This window comes from Dromiciops gliroides, chromosome 3 (assembly GCF_019393635.1).
Source record: "Dromiciops gliroides isolate mDroGli1 chromosome 3, mDroGli1.pri, whole genome shotgun sequence".
Classification (NCBI taxonomy): domain Eukaryota; kingdom Metazoa; phylum Chordata; class Mammalia; order Microbiotheria; family Microbiotheriidae; genus Dromiciops; species Dromiciops gliroides.
Genome location: NC_057863.1, coordinates 570,847,371 through 570,862,168, shown reverse-complemented (window position 1 = coordinate 570,862,168; position 14,798 = coordinate 570,847,371).

Here is a 14,798-nt window from a genome sequence, read left to right as displayed (position 1 = left end):
CATGGTATAGCCCTTCTGCAGAGTTTGCTTTATAGGGGTGTGACCACTGCACATGCCATAGCTTCTTAGAGCCACAGGTGGATGGCAGGTGGACACCAAAGGTTCATGAGCAGCCCTGAAAAGGGCTTGGCAAGCCCTCACACCAGATGAGCTAGTCCTCCCTGGACACTCCATAAGCCCCAAGACAAGACAAGATACCTGTGGTTCAAGGTATTCTATGGGTCTGGATCCACACACACACACAAAAATAACGATTCATGAGCCTCCAACAAAGTGTTAACTTTTACCAATCAGCCAAAGGACACAGAAAAATTTAAGTTAAAGGCATTTAATGAAATTGTAGAATAAGAAAAGTAGCAATAGAACATGGCATCCACTCCTTTACAAGTATAGCCACTATCTTTGGGATAAGAAGACACATCTAAGCTCACATGTGGCCAGGGTATACATGTGGAGAAGCACTCGTACCTCCAATTGTGCAAGGTCACTAAGTGTTCTGGGGAAGCCATCACACTGCTTCCATTGAGTCTTCTTCTTCCTAAACATTGCATGGGGGCAGCTAGGTGGCGCAGTGGATAGAGCACCGGCCCTGGAGTCAGGAGTACCTGAGTTCAAATCCGGCCTCAGACACTTAACACTTACTAGCTGTGTGACCCTGGGCAAGTCACTTAACCCCAATTGCCTCACTAAAAAAAAAAAAACAAAAACAAAAAAAAAAAAAAACCATTGCATGGAGTCTGTCAGGCAGTGCTCTGCTAAGCACATACATAGCTACAAAGCTTCCCACTGCTACCAACTTTTAGCCTTCAGCTTGAGTCCTCCACTGAAGAGCTACCTTTTCCCCATAAGAAAAGAAGAGGATTATGGCATCCTTTCTTTAGCTTAGAACTTAGAGGTGAAAATTCATCTCTTTCAGCATGGGGACTAGGTCCTCCACTCAGTCATCAGACCAAGGAAGAACACTCAATTATTGTCTCTTCAGAAGGAAAGGAATCTGTCAGTCCCCAAGTTTTAGCTGTGTTCAGCTTTTCTCTCAAGGACAGAATTAGTCTCATGGCCAAGCTCTCTTGGAACACCTAATTGATGGGGAAGCAGAGTATGCAGGTATTCATTCTATCTTTGAATCTTACTTCTCACAAAGAGTAATATCTTTGTCCCAAGCCCTCTGACTTAAGGTTAGAAAGTCCTCCTTAATATCTATCAATTCCATATTACCATGCACCCCTTCAAAATTATTTTAGGCTCTGGCTTCCAATGAGTCACCAAGGGTGGTCTGAGTTTAAGATCATTCCGTTTTTAATATTCTTTTCTTTCCTGTGAAAATTAAAAAGAAGAATAGAAAGCAAGGGGTGGCAAGGGTAGCAAAGTGAAAATATAAGGAGGCATCACCCACCCCCCAAAGTGAGTGTTTGTCCCAAATTCCTACCTTTATTATTTATATGTTGCTGGCTATGAGCTTATCAGGTGTGAGCTGGCTCTATGCTCAAGTGTATTTTGGTTATTTCTGAAAATATTTCATGAGTCATATGTTGCCCCGGTTAAAATATGCAGTTAGATGGGAGGCCCATAGAGTTAGTCAATTAATATGCTATGTCTTAGGCATTGCAGATCATTAATGAGATAGAACCTGAATTGGATAGGAGGAGGAGAGTAAACTGGAATTTCATTTGTGGAATTATGCAGAAAGAAAAAGAGTTTTAATTGATCATAAACTATTCCCTAGGAAATACATACACATGGACATTTATACCACATTAGTGTATGTATATACACCAATATTCTCCTAGTGATATAATATGACAGCAAGCTATGGAACATCATGAGCTTCAAGAAATAAAAATGCAGATTACCCAAAATAAAATGGGAAAGTGCATGGTGGAAGTAAGTAGGCTATAGTATATTACCAATGCGGACTTATGGTTGGAAAATGGTAGAAAAGGCATCATCAGCACTACAAATAACTGGAAAAGAAGTCTGGCTAATCATGGAGCAAGAGCAAGGGATCATAGACTGACAATACATGTACTACCTTGCTAATCACAAAATGTCAAAAACAACTAGTATATTGAAATGACCCTGTATAGATAATTTATGCAAGGGCTTGGACGATAATTTAGAATAAGAAGTCATGAGTGGGTAGCAATCTGCCCAAGCAGAAGTGTTCCCTATAGTGGTATCATGGATCCACCAAATCTGAAAATTTTCTGAAGTTCAAAAATCCTTCTTCCATATGAGAGTTCTTTGAGTATTTCAAAACAGCTATCATATTGCCCTGCCCAAACCTGACACACACTTTTTCATCTCTTTTTCTAGATAGGAATCCCAAATTCCCTCAACTGTTCCTCATGTGATATGATTTTCAGGAACCTCCCCACAGAAGGAATTGATTAAAATTCCAGATGGGCCAGACCAAGAATAAAGTCCTGTGATTAGCAATTAGGAGACCCTCCCTCCAGATTAGCATTGATTCATTCATTAATCAACACTCTTTGAATATGATTATTTAATGAGCTACAGTCGAGTCAAGTCAACTAGCATTTATTAAGTACCTACCTGCCTCCATGCCAGGCACTATGCTAAGTGATGCAGATACAAAGAAAGTTAAAAACATCTGATAGATGTATTAACTATAAAGGACATATGGGGCAGCTAGGTGGCACAGAGGATAGAGCATCAGCCCTGGGTTCAGGAGAACCTGAGTTCAAATCCAGCCTCAAACACTTGACACTTACTAGCTGTGTAACCCTTGACAAGTCACTTAACCCTCATTGCCCTGAAAAAAAAAAGAGGGGGGGAGGGGGGGAAAGGACATATCAAGAAAAATGCTATCTGTATCCAGAGAAAGAACTTATAAATAGAAGTATATATAGAATGATTATACATGTGTGTGTTTGTATGTATACACACATACATATTTGTGTCTTAATGGCAGCCATCTCTAAGGTGGGGATAGAAGGAAGAAAAAAAAGGAAAAAACAAGAAATTTACATGATAGCTTTATTATATATTCAAAAGGAATAGCAGGTTATAGATAACAGATTTGCAGTTTCATGTACAAGATTTTTTTTTCCTATTCTACTATGTAATGGAAATGCTGGTTTTAGTTGATAAATTAAAAATAAAATAAATTTAAAATTTAAAAATAACAATTAGTCCCTGCTCTCGTGGTCCAATGGGGAAGACAACATATAAACAACTATGTACAAGCAAGATACATACAGGATAAATTGGGAGTAGACTTAGAGGGAGAAAACAAATGAACATTTATTAAGTACATACTTTGCACCAGGCACTGTAATCAGCACTTCAAAAAATATTACCTCATTTCATCCTTACAGCACGGCTATAAGGTAAGTGCTATTATTTTCTCCATTTTATAGTCGAGGAAATTAAGACAGACAGAAGTTAAGTGACTTGTCCAGGGTCACACTACTAGTAACCATCTGAGACTGGATTTTAACTCAGGACTTTCTAACTTCAGGCCCAGCAATCTATCCACTATACCACCTAGCTGCCTCTAGGAACATTCCCTGCTCAACATTTCCTACTCAGAAGAAAGGTAAGATAAAGAAGGAGTGGGAGGGGCAGCTAGGTTGCACAGTGGATAGAGCACTGGCCCTGAAGTCAGGAGTACCTGAGTTCAAATCCAGCCTCAGACACTTAACACTTACTAGCTGTGTGACCCTGGGCAAGTCACTTAACCCCAATTGCCTCACTAAAAAAAACAAACAAAAAAAACCAAAGAAGAAGTGGGAAAGGCTTCTCCCAGAAGGTGGGGCTTTATCTGAGATTTGAAAGAAACCAGAGAAGTGTGTTGTTTAAAATTCTAAATGTGGGTTCTAATCTGTCCCCCCCCCAGTTTGGGGGGGGGGGGGAACTGGCTAAAATCACTGATAAATTCACCAAGAGTTTAGACTTTTAAGGGTTTATTAAAAGACATAACATAGTAAAAAGAGAAAGATTGAGAACGGATTTCTTATAGCATAGAAATCCTAGTCTTCCTAAACTCCCCCTGTAAAGTCCTGCCACCACGCTGATCTCTCCAACCAAAGAGAAAGAACTCTCTCGCTAGTGTCCACTTCCTCCTTCACGTTCCCCTCCCAGAAATGGGAAGTTCTTCAAGCTGATTGGCTAGCATCATTCAAATTCATTGGTTCACTGGACCTGAAGGTGGTCTCGATGTAAAGTTCAAAGTTTTTAGCTTCTGAGAATAATACCTTCTTAAGTACCCTCTTAAGTACCAGCCAAATGTGTTTACAATCTAGTTAACTGGAAGTAAGCCAGTTCACCCAATTCAATCAGATGGATTTGGAATTTATTGAATATGGGCATAAAATGGTTAATAAATAAAAATTTAAAACACTTTAGGAAGATCAGTTTGCAAACTGAGTGGAAAATGAATGGGAATGATGCAGGGAGCCCAGCCAGCAGGCTATTGTAATAGTCCAGGCATTAGGTGATAAGGGCCTCTACCAAGATAGTGGCAGTGTCTGAGCAGAGAAGGAGTCATAGATGAGAGAGATTTCAGAGCAGGAAATGAAAGCACTGGGAAATAAATTGGATATGAGCAGTGGCAGAGAGTGAGGAGGCAAGGATGACACCTAAGTTACAAACCTGGGTGACTGAGAGGACATTGTCCCCCTTGACAGTATTAGGGAAGTTAGGAAGAAGGGAGCCCTTTAATTGTATTATTATCCACAAGTATACCCAGAGACCCAATCAAATACCATGCTAAAATCAAAACACATTATTTTTAAGGCAGTCCCCTGATCCACCACAAAATCATAGAATCCTAGAGTTAGACCAGACCTCAGAAGTTATCTAATCTAAGGAATACCTGAAGTATGAATTTCCTCTATAGCATCACCAAAAAAGTGGTCAGCCAATGTTCACTTGAAGATCCCCACTGATAAGAAACTCCCTACCTCCTAAGGCAGAGAGTTCTCTTTACACGGAATTCTACTTGTTATGGTTTTCTTTATGCTGAGCCAAAGTCCATCTCTCTTCAGTTTCCCCGCAATGGTCCTAATCCTTTCCCCTGACATCCCCTTTCCATGGGACAGAACTTCAGAGACTTGAAAAGCAAACTTTTCCACCCCAAGCCTTCTTCCCTGAAGCTAAACCTTTCCAGTCACATTATATGGCATTGTTATAATTCCCCTTTATCATCTGGACAGAACATCTTATCAGTATCCTTCTTAACATGCAAGGCCACGGTATCCCAGATATCATCTAAGAAGATCAGGGTAGTTCAGAGTCTATTACTTTCTTAGCTCTGGACTCTTATAATGCAGCCTAAGATCAAATTAGCTTTGCCAATAGCCACCAGTGTGCCAATGTCACACTGGTAACTTATATTGAGTTTGCAGTCCACTAAAACCCTACATGTTTATATATTAACTCTCTAGTGTGACTAATTTAATTTTTCCTCACACTGGAAATACTTCTCTCATCTTGTATTTAAGTTGTTATTATTGCTTTAACTCAAATAAAGTCCTTTATATTTAGCTATATTAAATTTTATCACTTTAGAGACTGTTCAATGTTGTAGCCTGTAGAGACCACTTTGCACCCTGATTCTTTTCTTCTGAGCTACAAATCAAATAAGCTCATCATCTTTGTCTTTCTCCAAGGCATTGATAAAATATTAGCTAGAACAGGGCCCAAGACAGAGCCCAAGTGTACCAGCTTAGTAGTCTTAGCCAAAAAGAAAAATAAGGATAATATGGAAGAACGTGTCCTTAAAGAACACTTACTAATGTCTTGTACGAACTTTCCAAAACGTTCACAAGCTATGTTTAATCATCTCTTCTAGAATTTTTCTGGGGTTAACCTCAAGCTGCAAACATATCAATTCTGGAATTTCCCCATTCTGAAAATGAAAATGAAATTAACATATTCATGTGAAATATGGAAGCTGAGTTGTTTATCACTTCCCTAGACTTCAGCATCTTCCACTTTAGCCTTCAATATCTTCAACAACTTTGTTATAGCATAGACCCAGTAAAACAATATCACATATCATGTTCCAATTCATTAATCCATAAAGCATTCTCTAATAAGTCTTTTTCTAAGCTTCTTTCTGATTTTTTAAACAGATGGGTTATTTTATATACAACCTAAATACAAGACTTCCAAAATTAATTTCATGCACTATGTAAATATTTTTTAGAAGTGTTGCTGCCATAAATGGTATGAGAATTGGCTCTAGGGCCTGGAGTGTCAATCGGGGCTGAGCCTGAGCCTCAGCTAGATGAAGACCATTGCCTCACCAGGCATCCACTATCCAGTTCCTTCCTCCTCCTTGTATGCCTTTCCCTCTCCTAACCCCATCCCACAATACACCCACGACACTTCCACCAGGAAGTCTTCCCTGATTTCCACCTCCCAAGTAAACCACTTTTCTCCTTAGATGGCACTTTGTTTTGCCCCCTCTAATGCACCCAGCATAGCATTGTATGTACGTTATAGTATTCTCTGCCTGAATCTTATCTCTAGGAAGCTTTCTTATCTCAACTTTGTATCGACCTCAGCACCTATGTCAATAAGCACTTATTAAATATCTGTTGAATTTTGAAAAGCACACTCAGCATAGGAGAGAGGCACTGGGGTGCAGGAGAATGGACTGGCAGGAATGGGAAGAATACTGCATTTGGAGTCAGATAACTTGGGCTGGAATACCAGCTCTGCTATTTATTACCTGTATGACTTTGGGCAAATCATTTTCTCTCTCTAGATGTCATTTTTCTCCTTTCTAAAAAGAAGGGGTAGGAATAGATTATCTCTGGTCTCTTTCAGCTCTAAATTCCATATATTATGAATGAGACAAACTGAACTGAGGTCCTAACTTTTTTACTATATTAGCTGTGTGATCTTGAGGCAAGTCCCTTCCCTGTTCTGGGCCTCAGTTTATTCATCTGTAAAAATGAGGGTAGCACACTAGGTGACCTTCAAGATCCTATTTCCTAAAGGTTCTTGATTCTATGTATTGAGTGGATGGTTACACTGTGAACAATCTCACTTCTGATGACTTCTGCATTCATTTCTGGCCTGCCTGTGGGAAAACTTCTGTAGTTTCTATACTTCGGAAGGCCTATGAAGAGAACAAAAAAGTCTTTCACGGAAACTCTGTCTAGGGGCTTGGCATCATGGGAATTTCTTGGAGAAACATTCCACCATGACTATGTTTCAGTGGTAGACACCCAAACAAAAGCCAGGCATCCTAAAGCCCTACCTACACTTCTCTCATTCAGAACATTGCTTTTGATGAGTCTCAAACACACAAAAAAGTAGGTGCTCAAGATCTCATGCATGGTGTGCTCTTGAGAGGGTGGCTGTTTAACTAGGTCACCAATCATTCCTCGCTTCCTCTTCATTACTACAGATCTGAAAGTAGGCTAAAGACAGCGAGTAAACAGCTTCTTCCTGATCACACTGGGCAAGGTCCACATGAGTTGCAATAGATTATGGCTTAACCCAGTTATTAATTGCATTGTTCCCCTCCTGTTCAAAATGGACATTAAAAGCATCCTTGAGATTTGGTGCATCATCAGTTATTCAAGATGATAGATGAATCCTTGGGTTTTGATAATAAGAAATAGCAGAATATCCAAAAGTTAAGAATTGCTTGATTAGATTGTTGGGTGTTGTTTTTTTCTGGCTTGCTTTTCTGATAAGGTTTTTGGAGGCTAATATCCATGGTACATATCTATTTGTACAAAGACTTGCAGAAAATATAATCTTCAGCCCCAGGCTGTTCTTCTCTAGGTGGATAATTCTTATAAAGTTCATTATAACTAACTTACTAAAAGGAATGTTTTTTAAAATGTGCAGCATAATACTTTTTAAAAAAACCTCACCTATAAAACTTCTGATAAAAAAAACTCCACCAGTTCTCTCATGTATGCCTAGTTAACTACTCTATCTATCAGTTTTATGAAAATAGATAAATCATAAACCTTGATTCTACTTTTAATCCCTTTTTCCCTGACACTTATTCTAATACCTCTCAGAAATCAAATGTGATCATTTCATTTAAGAAGCAACTTGACATGGTGAAGTGATTTACAAAATGGCATCCTCTATAAAGGATGTGGAATTTGCTTCACTTTCCTCAATTTCTAGGCCCTGTGGTATTAGTGTATCTCCCTTGGACTCACTCTCCCAACTTACACTGGCAAACAGGTTAGGTTCCCAGAGGGTGGTTGACTTCCCCCTTCAGGAGTCTAAGAGTAACCTTGAGTAGTTGAGTTTTCTACCACTAATGCTAATGACCCCACATTTGGTGTCCTCCCTATTATATATGAGTCAGACTAGATTAGCATTTGCATAGGGATAGTTACTAAAATGACATGGTAAATACAATTGGCACAAAAAAACATTCTCCCAAAAGTCTAGGGCATACTTTTGCATAAGCACACACATGGCAATGGGAAAAGCAAGCTGAAATTTAGAGTACAATGGTGGTGAGGCAAACACAAAGAATATTTTTGTGGCACAGGAATAATTACACCTAAAAGGTCCCCGTGAAGACTTCATAAAAGGAGAAAGGAACTCCAAATAACCCGGAACTACGAGTTACCTGTGACATGAGGGCATGCCTCAAAGGAAAGGGGAATAGGGGAAGGAAGTTTTTCCTTCGTTTGTGAAGTCTTCATGATGTTTCCTTTGGGTATAGCTCTCTGCTAGGCTCTAAGTGTCTATGCCCTTGTAGAATGTTGAAGCTGCCCATCCTCACTGTATCTAGTTTGTCCTTGGGATGTCTCTCAAGAAAAGCTGTATTGTCTCCTACTAGTCCACTATCTTCTGGTCTCAATGCCCCACTACCCCCTTGATGCCATCCTATATGGGTGAAAGGCTCAGCCGCCTCAAGGTGCTCCTGAGTCTTAAGCTTGACTGCTTCAGTCATGGACTCACTGCTTTTTAATTGGCCCAGAGGTGTGTCCAATTCTTTTAGCCATTCTGAAAATGCCTCCTGTGGGCTATCATCTACTTTCATCCAATGAACTCTACTCCTCCCCAAATGACTCGTTCCCACCTAGTTTAAACCTCTGACTGGCTGAATCAGAACCTGGGGCCTGGGATCTAATCCCTCCCCCTTACACTAACTAGGATCCTCAATCCAGACTGGGAAATGACATGAGAACATCTAATCCAACCCTCTTATTTTATAAAGGAATAAACTGAGGACCAGGGAAGTTAAATTATACAGATGGTGAATCTCAGGGGTGGGATTTGAAGATAAGTCCTGTGGTTCTAGTGCCCATGTCTTTCCACTGTCCCATGATGCCCACCATACAATACAAAGAAAAGAAAACCACATATATACACAAAGACAATGAAATCATTTCATAATTTTGGTACCAGGAAATAGGACTAATACTTACCTTACAGACTAACATAGCAGAGACACCATGGTATCTACACTGGCCGTGGGATTGAAAGGCCTCATTTCAAGACTAAGCTCTGCCATTTATCACCTGCATGACCTTGTATAAATCATTTCACTTATTTGGGCCTCCATCTCCTGCTCTATAAAATAAGGATAATACTATTGTGGGACCAAAATCACAGGGTTGTTGTAAGGACAAAAGAAAAAAATTATATAAATGGATGCTATTATATCAAACATTCATTCAGTCCTTTTTCATACTCTGTGATGTCATTTGGGGTTTTCTTGCAGAGATACTTAGAGTGGTTTGCCATTTTGCTCATTTTACGAAGAAGGAACTGAGGCAAACAAGGTTAAATGGCTTGTCCTGGGTCACACAGTTGGTAAATGTCTGAAATAAGATTTGAACTCAGCTCAGGTCTTCCTGACCCCAGGCCCTGTTTTTTCTATCCACTTCACCACCTAGTTGCCCTATATCAAGCATTTACCATGTGCAATTCTTTTTTTCATGTAATTTCTTTTATTCTGCATTTAAGAAATAAAAAAAGCATTCCCATAACATAGTAGAATAGGGGGGAAAAAGATGATTACACGTGAAACTGCAAATCTATTATGTACAACTTGCTATTCCTTTTAAATATGTAATAAAGTTATCATATAACTTTTCCCCCTTTTTTCTCCCCCCCCCATTATTTTATCACAGATGGCTACCAATAGGCACAAATATGTGTGTGTATATACACATATATGTGTATGTATATATATATATATACATATATGTGTAAAAATCATTCTATATATACTATTTATCCATTCTTTCTCTGGATGCAGATAACTAAAAATTTGGTTGAAGCTATTAATAATTTCAGCAAAGTAGCAGGATATAAAGTAAATCCACATAAATCATCATTTCTATGTATCACAAACCAAAAAGAAATAGTAAGTGATACCCCATTTATAATAACTCCAGACAGCATAAAATACCTGGGAGTATACCTGCCAAAATAAACTCAGTAACTATATGAACAGAATTGGGTTTTTTCAAATTTTATACAAATAAAATCAGATTTAAATAATTGAAGAAATACCATGCACAATTCTAACTCAGAGATTTGAGTGAGGTAATGTACAATGAAACACTTTATAAACTTCAAAGCCTGGTAAAAAAAAATGTCAGTTATTACTGGAAAATAATAAGTACTGCTATGATAATAATAATATAAAATATTTATATTATATATTTTAAATGTCAGTTATTATTATTGTTATTATAACCATTACTATTATTGAGACTGACATATCCCCAAGGTAACCAAATGCGTGGAAGCCTAATGTGAAAATAATCATATCAAATAAAATATTTGGAAACCATATAAAATGTCACACTATCACTGGGCCGGGACTCAAAACTCCAGGCAATTCTGACTCAACGACTTCAAGCAAGTCATTCTTTCCTTTGCCTCCTTCTTTAGAAATAATGATACTTAATGACAGAAAGTTGGTAAGCCTCTTTGAAATCTCCAGATGAAAGGTGTGATGTAAATACAAAGGATTACTAGTAAATCCACTTCAAAAACAAACCTGCAATAAATGGCAAAGACGTCTGTCTAGTGGAAACTCAGTCTGATGAGGAAGGGAGAAAACAGAAAGAATACAATCATAGTGATCTCAAGCTCAGAATTTGAGCTCCACTCTTATCCCTGAGGATTACAAAGCACTTTGTATATAAGTGTATCATCATCACACAAAGTTTTTTGACTCTGAAAAGAGGACGTCCTCATGCCTATATTTAAAGATCCTTACCCAAGGAAATAATATGATGTTCCAAAGACCCAAACCACACTGGGACAGCTAAGAAGAGGACTTTGAATTAAGCGACCCAATATAAAAAGGAAAGAGATTCTCATCCCAGAGTCCTGAAGTCACTGCATTTGTAACCTGGGGAAATGTAGGGCATTCTGGACTGGATTTCTACTGAGGCCCTTCTAGCTCCTGACTCACTTTCCAGCTAGAACCAACTAAAGGGAATTCTCTCACAATATCCTTCCACTTGGTACTGGTAAATGTTTAATAATTGGCTCTCTGGGGGAGGGGGAGATGTATATGTGACAGACTTTTACATTTAATTTGCTTTATTAACATTTTCTCCATCACTTTCTTAAGTGTAGAATCTAAACAATCAACATTACAATAAATCAAGCCCTGATTTGTAGTTTGCCTTGTTGACTTATGAGGTGTAAATACTCACACCTAAAATTCAAAAATCACCTCCTCCAGAACTCACTCCAGCAAACCCCTGGTCCTGCTGGAATCAGCCTACATCCAATTCTTTGTTCATGTCTGATGACTTTTTAAAAACTTTATCTATTTATTTTTAATTTATGGAATAAAAAAGCATTTCCATAAAATAATATAATTGAAAAGATGATTGCCCATGAAACTGCAAATCTACTGTGTACAACTTGCTATTATCATATAAATTTCTTTTTGTCTTTTTTCCCTTTTTTTCTTTCCTCCTCTCCCCTAAAATGGCTACCATTAGACCCAAAGAGAGAGAGAGAGAGAGAGAGAGAGAGAGAGAGAGAAATACATGTACACACACACATATATATAAATTTTCTATATATACTTCTATTTTTCTGTTTTTCTCTGGATGCAGATAGCATCTTTATATGTCTTTCAATTTGGGTTAATTTGGGTATTTATAATAGTCAAAATGACTTATTCACTCCAAATTATTCTTTAAAAAAATTGCTATTACTCTATACAATGTTCTCTTGTCAAATACACTTGTCAAATACAAGATCATGCCATTCACACTGAAAGTTATCATTACTATTTGTGAATTTTCCTCCATCTTATTTTTACTCACTATTTCCTTCTCAGCCTCTTTTTGCCCTATCCCTGTTACCTTATATTCTCCTCTTATCCTCCTATTCCTTATTTTACTCACCTTCTTTAAAATGGTCCCTTCTTTAAAATTAATCTACTCTCCTCTCATGGTTATCAGGAATTTAAATGAAAAGAACAGGAAGTGACTATCCATTTTAAATAATGATATGATCGACCACTTATCACGAGAGGTACCTAAACTAAATTAGGTGGGGAAGGGCTCAGAATTGTGTTCTAACTCTTGGGAATAACAAAAAAGATTTTTGTTGTCAATTTTTCTTCTCCTTCTGAATACTTTCCTCTCTCTATGTTTCAAAAACAGCTCTCTCTTTGTTCTTTTCCTACCCGTCTGACCACTGCTCAGTCTCCTTTACAGGTTCTTCATTCAGGTCATACCCACTAACCTTGAGGGTGTCCCCAGTCGACCTGTCCTTGGTCCTCTTCTCTTTTCACTCTATACTACCTTTCTTGATAATTGCATTAGGTCCCATGGGTTCAAGATGATTCCTCTGTGTGTGTGTGTGTGTGTGTGTGTGTGTGTGTGTGTGTGTGTGTGTGTGTGTGTGTGTGTGTATAATTCTGGTCTCTTTGCTGATCTACATTCATGCATCTCTCTAATTCCTCTTAGACAAAAGAATCTCAAACCCAACATCTCCAAAGCAGAACTTATTATCTTTCAATTCAAATCCTCTCTACCTTCTGAACTTCCCTATTACTGTCAACAGCACCATGATCCTCCCATTCACCCAAATTTACACTTGTGATATTCTCCTTAACTCCTCATTTGCACCCACCCCACACGTCCAATCCATTCTTCATTTCACATCATCTTTTGTATATGTCTCTTTCTTTCCATTCACATAGTCACAATCCTAATTCAGGCCCTCACCATATATTAACTAGACAACTGCAATAGCCCTCTAACTGTTGGTCTCCCCTCAAGTCTCTCCTGATTCCAATCCACCTTCCACTCAGTTGCCAAAGTGATTTTTTCTAAAATGTAGATCTGACCAATATCTGACCATTGTAGATCCCCTCTCCCCTTAGTCCCCTGAATGAACTCCAGTGGCTCTCTATTTCCTCCAAGAACAAATACAAAGTTTTTTGTTTGTTGGGGGAGGGGGGGCGGGGAGACAGAGAGAATCTAGTTGTTTATGACATAAACTCCTTGAGGGCAGGAACTGTTTTTGTTTTTGTTTTTTACTTTCTTTCTATCCAAAGCACTCAGCATAGTGCACAGTGCAGAATAGGTACTTCATAAATAACCTACTGAATGACTAACTGGTTTGTGGAAGAAAAAAATGTTGGATTTAATCATTCTGCTTTCTGGACAACCTGAAAAACTCAAACTGCATTCTAAGTGATGGCTCTTCTCAAACCCTTTTGGTCAGAGAAAGGGGAAGTACCTAGTTAGTCAAGTGATAAGATAGGAATGTGGGTAGAACACAAGGAGGTCAATAGCTACTGTGAGATTTCTTAATTGACGAAGTGAACTTGGGACTTTTTCACATGGGCAAATATACTCAGCCCAAAGAACCCATGTAGGTAGATCCCAGAAATACCTAAAGGTCATTTGTTATAAGGGTAACCGTTATCTTTGTGGGCTAAAAGAAGAGGTCAAAACAAAATGCCTTAGACTCCAGGGCTATTAAGAGTCACAGAGAGCTAGCTAATACTGGAGAACTTTAATTAAGAAATAGCTTAGGGGCAGCTAAGTGGTGCAGTGGATAAAGCACTGGCCCTGGATTCAGGAGGACCTGAGTTCAAATCCAGCCTCGGACACTTGACACTTACTAGCTGTGTGACACTGGGCAAGTCACTTAACCCTCATTGCCCCACAAAAAAAAATAAGAAAGAAAAGAAAAAAGAAATAGCTTAACAAGTTTGAGTATTGTATTGGCTAATTTTCTTAAAATTATATTAATTTTATTTATATTTTATATTTGATTATTTATAAATTTATGTATACATTTATTTAATTAAATTTCATTATTCTTGATTTCCTGTAAACTTTTCAGTGATATGTCATTGAATTTCTCTTTTCCTTTTTGAGCAAATCTTAAGAAATCTAGATTTAGTGTCTAGAGCAGGAGCCCACAGAAACAAAAGGGGATCCATGAACTTGGGTGGGGATAAGATACATCTTTATTTTAATTAACTTTTTGTTTTCTTTGTAATCTTAAGCATTTTGTTTTATGTGTTTAAAAACATAATTCTAGAGGGCAGCTAGGTTGTACAGTAAATAAAGCACAGGCCCTGGATTCAGGAGTACCTGAGTTCAAATCCAGCCTCAGACACTTGATGATTACTAGCTGTGTGACCCTTGGCAAGTCACTTAACCCCCATTGCCCTGCAAAAATTTAAAACAAAAGCAAAACACCATGATTCTGAAAAGGGGTCTAAAGGCTTCACTAGATTGCCAAAGGGGTCCACAACCCCCAAAAAAGTTAAGAACTCCTGGTCTAGGGTGAGGTAAGAAGGCCATAGAGGCAAGAAGGGAAAGATGTTCAAAAAC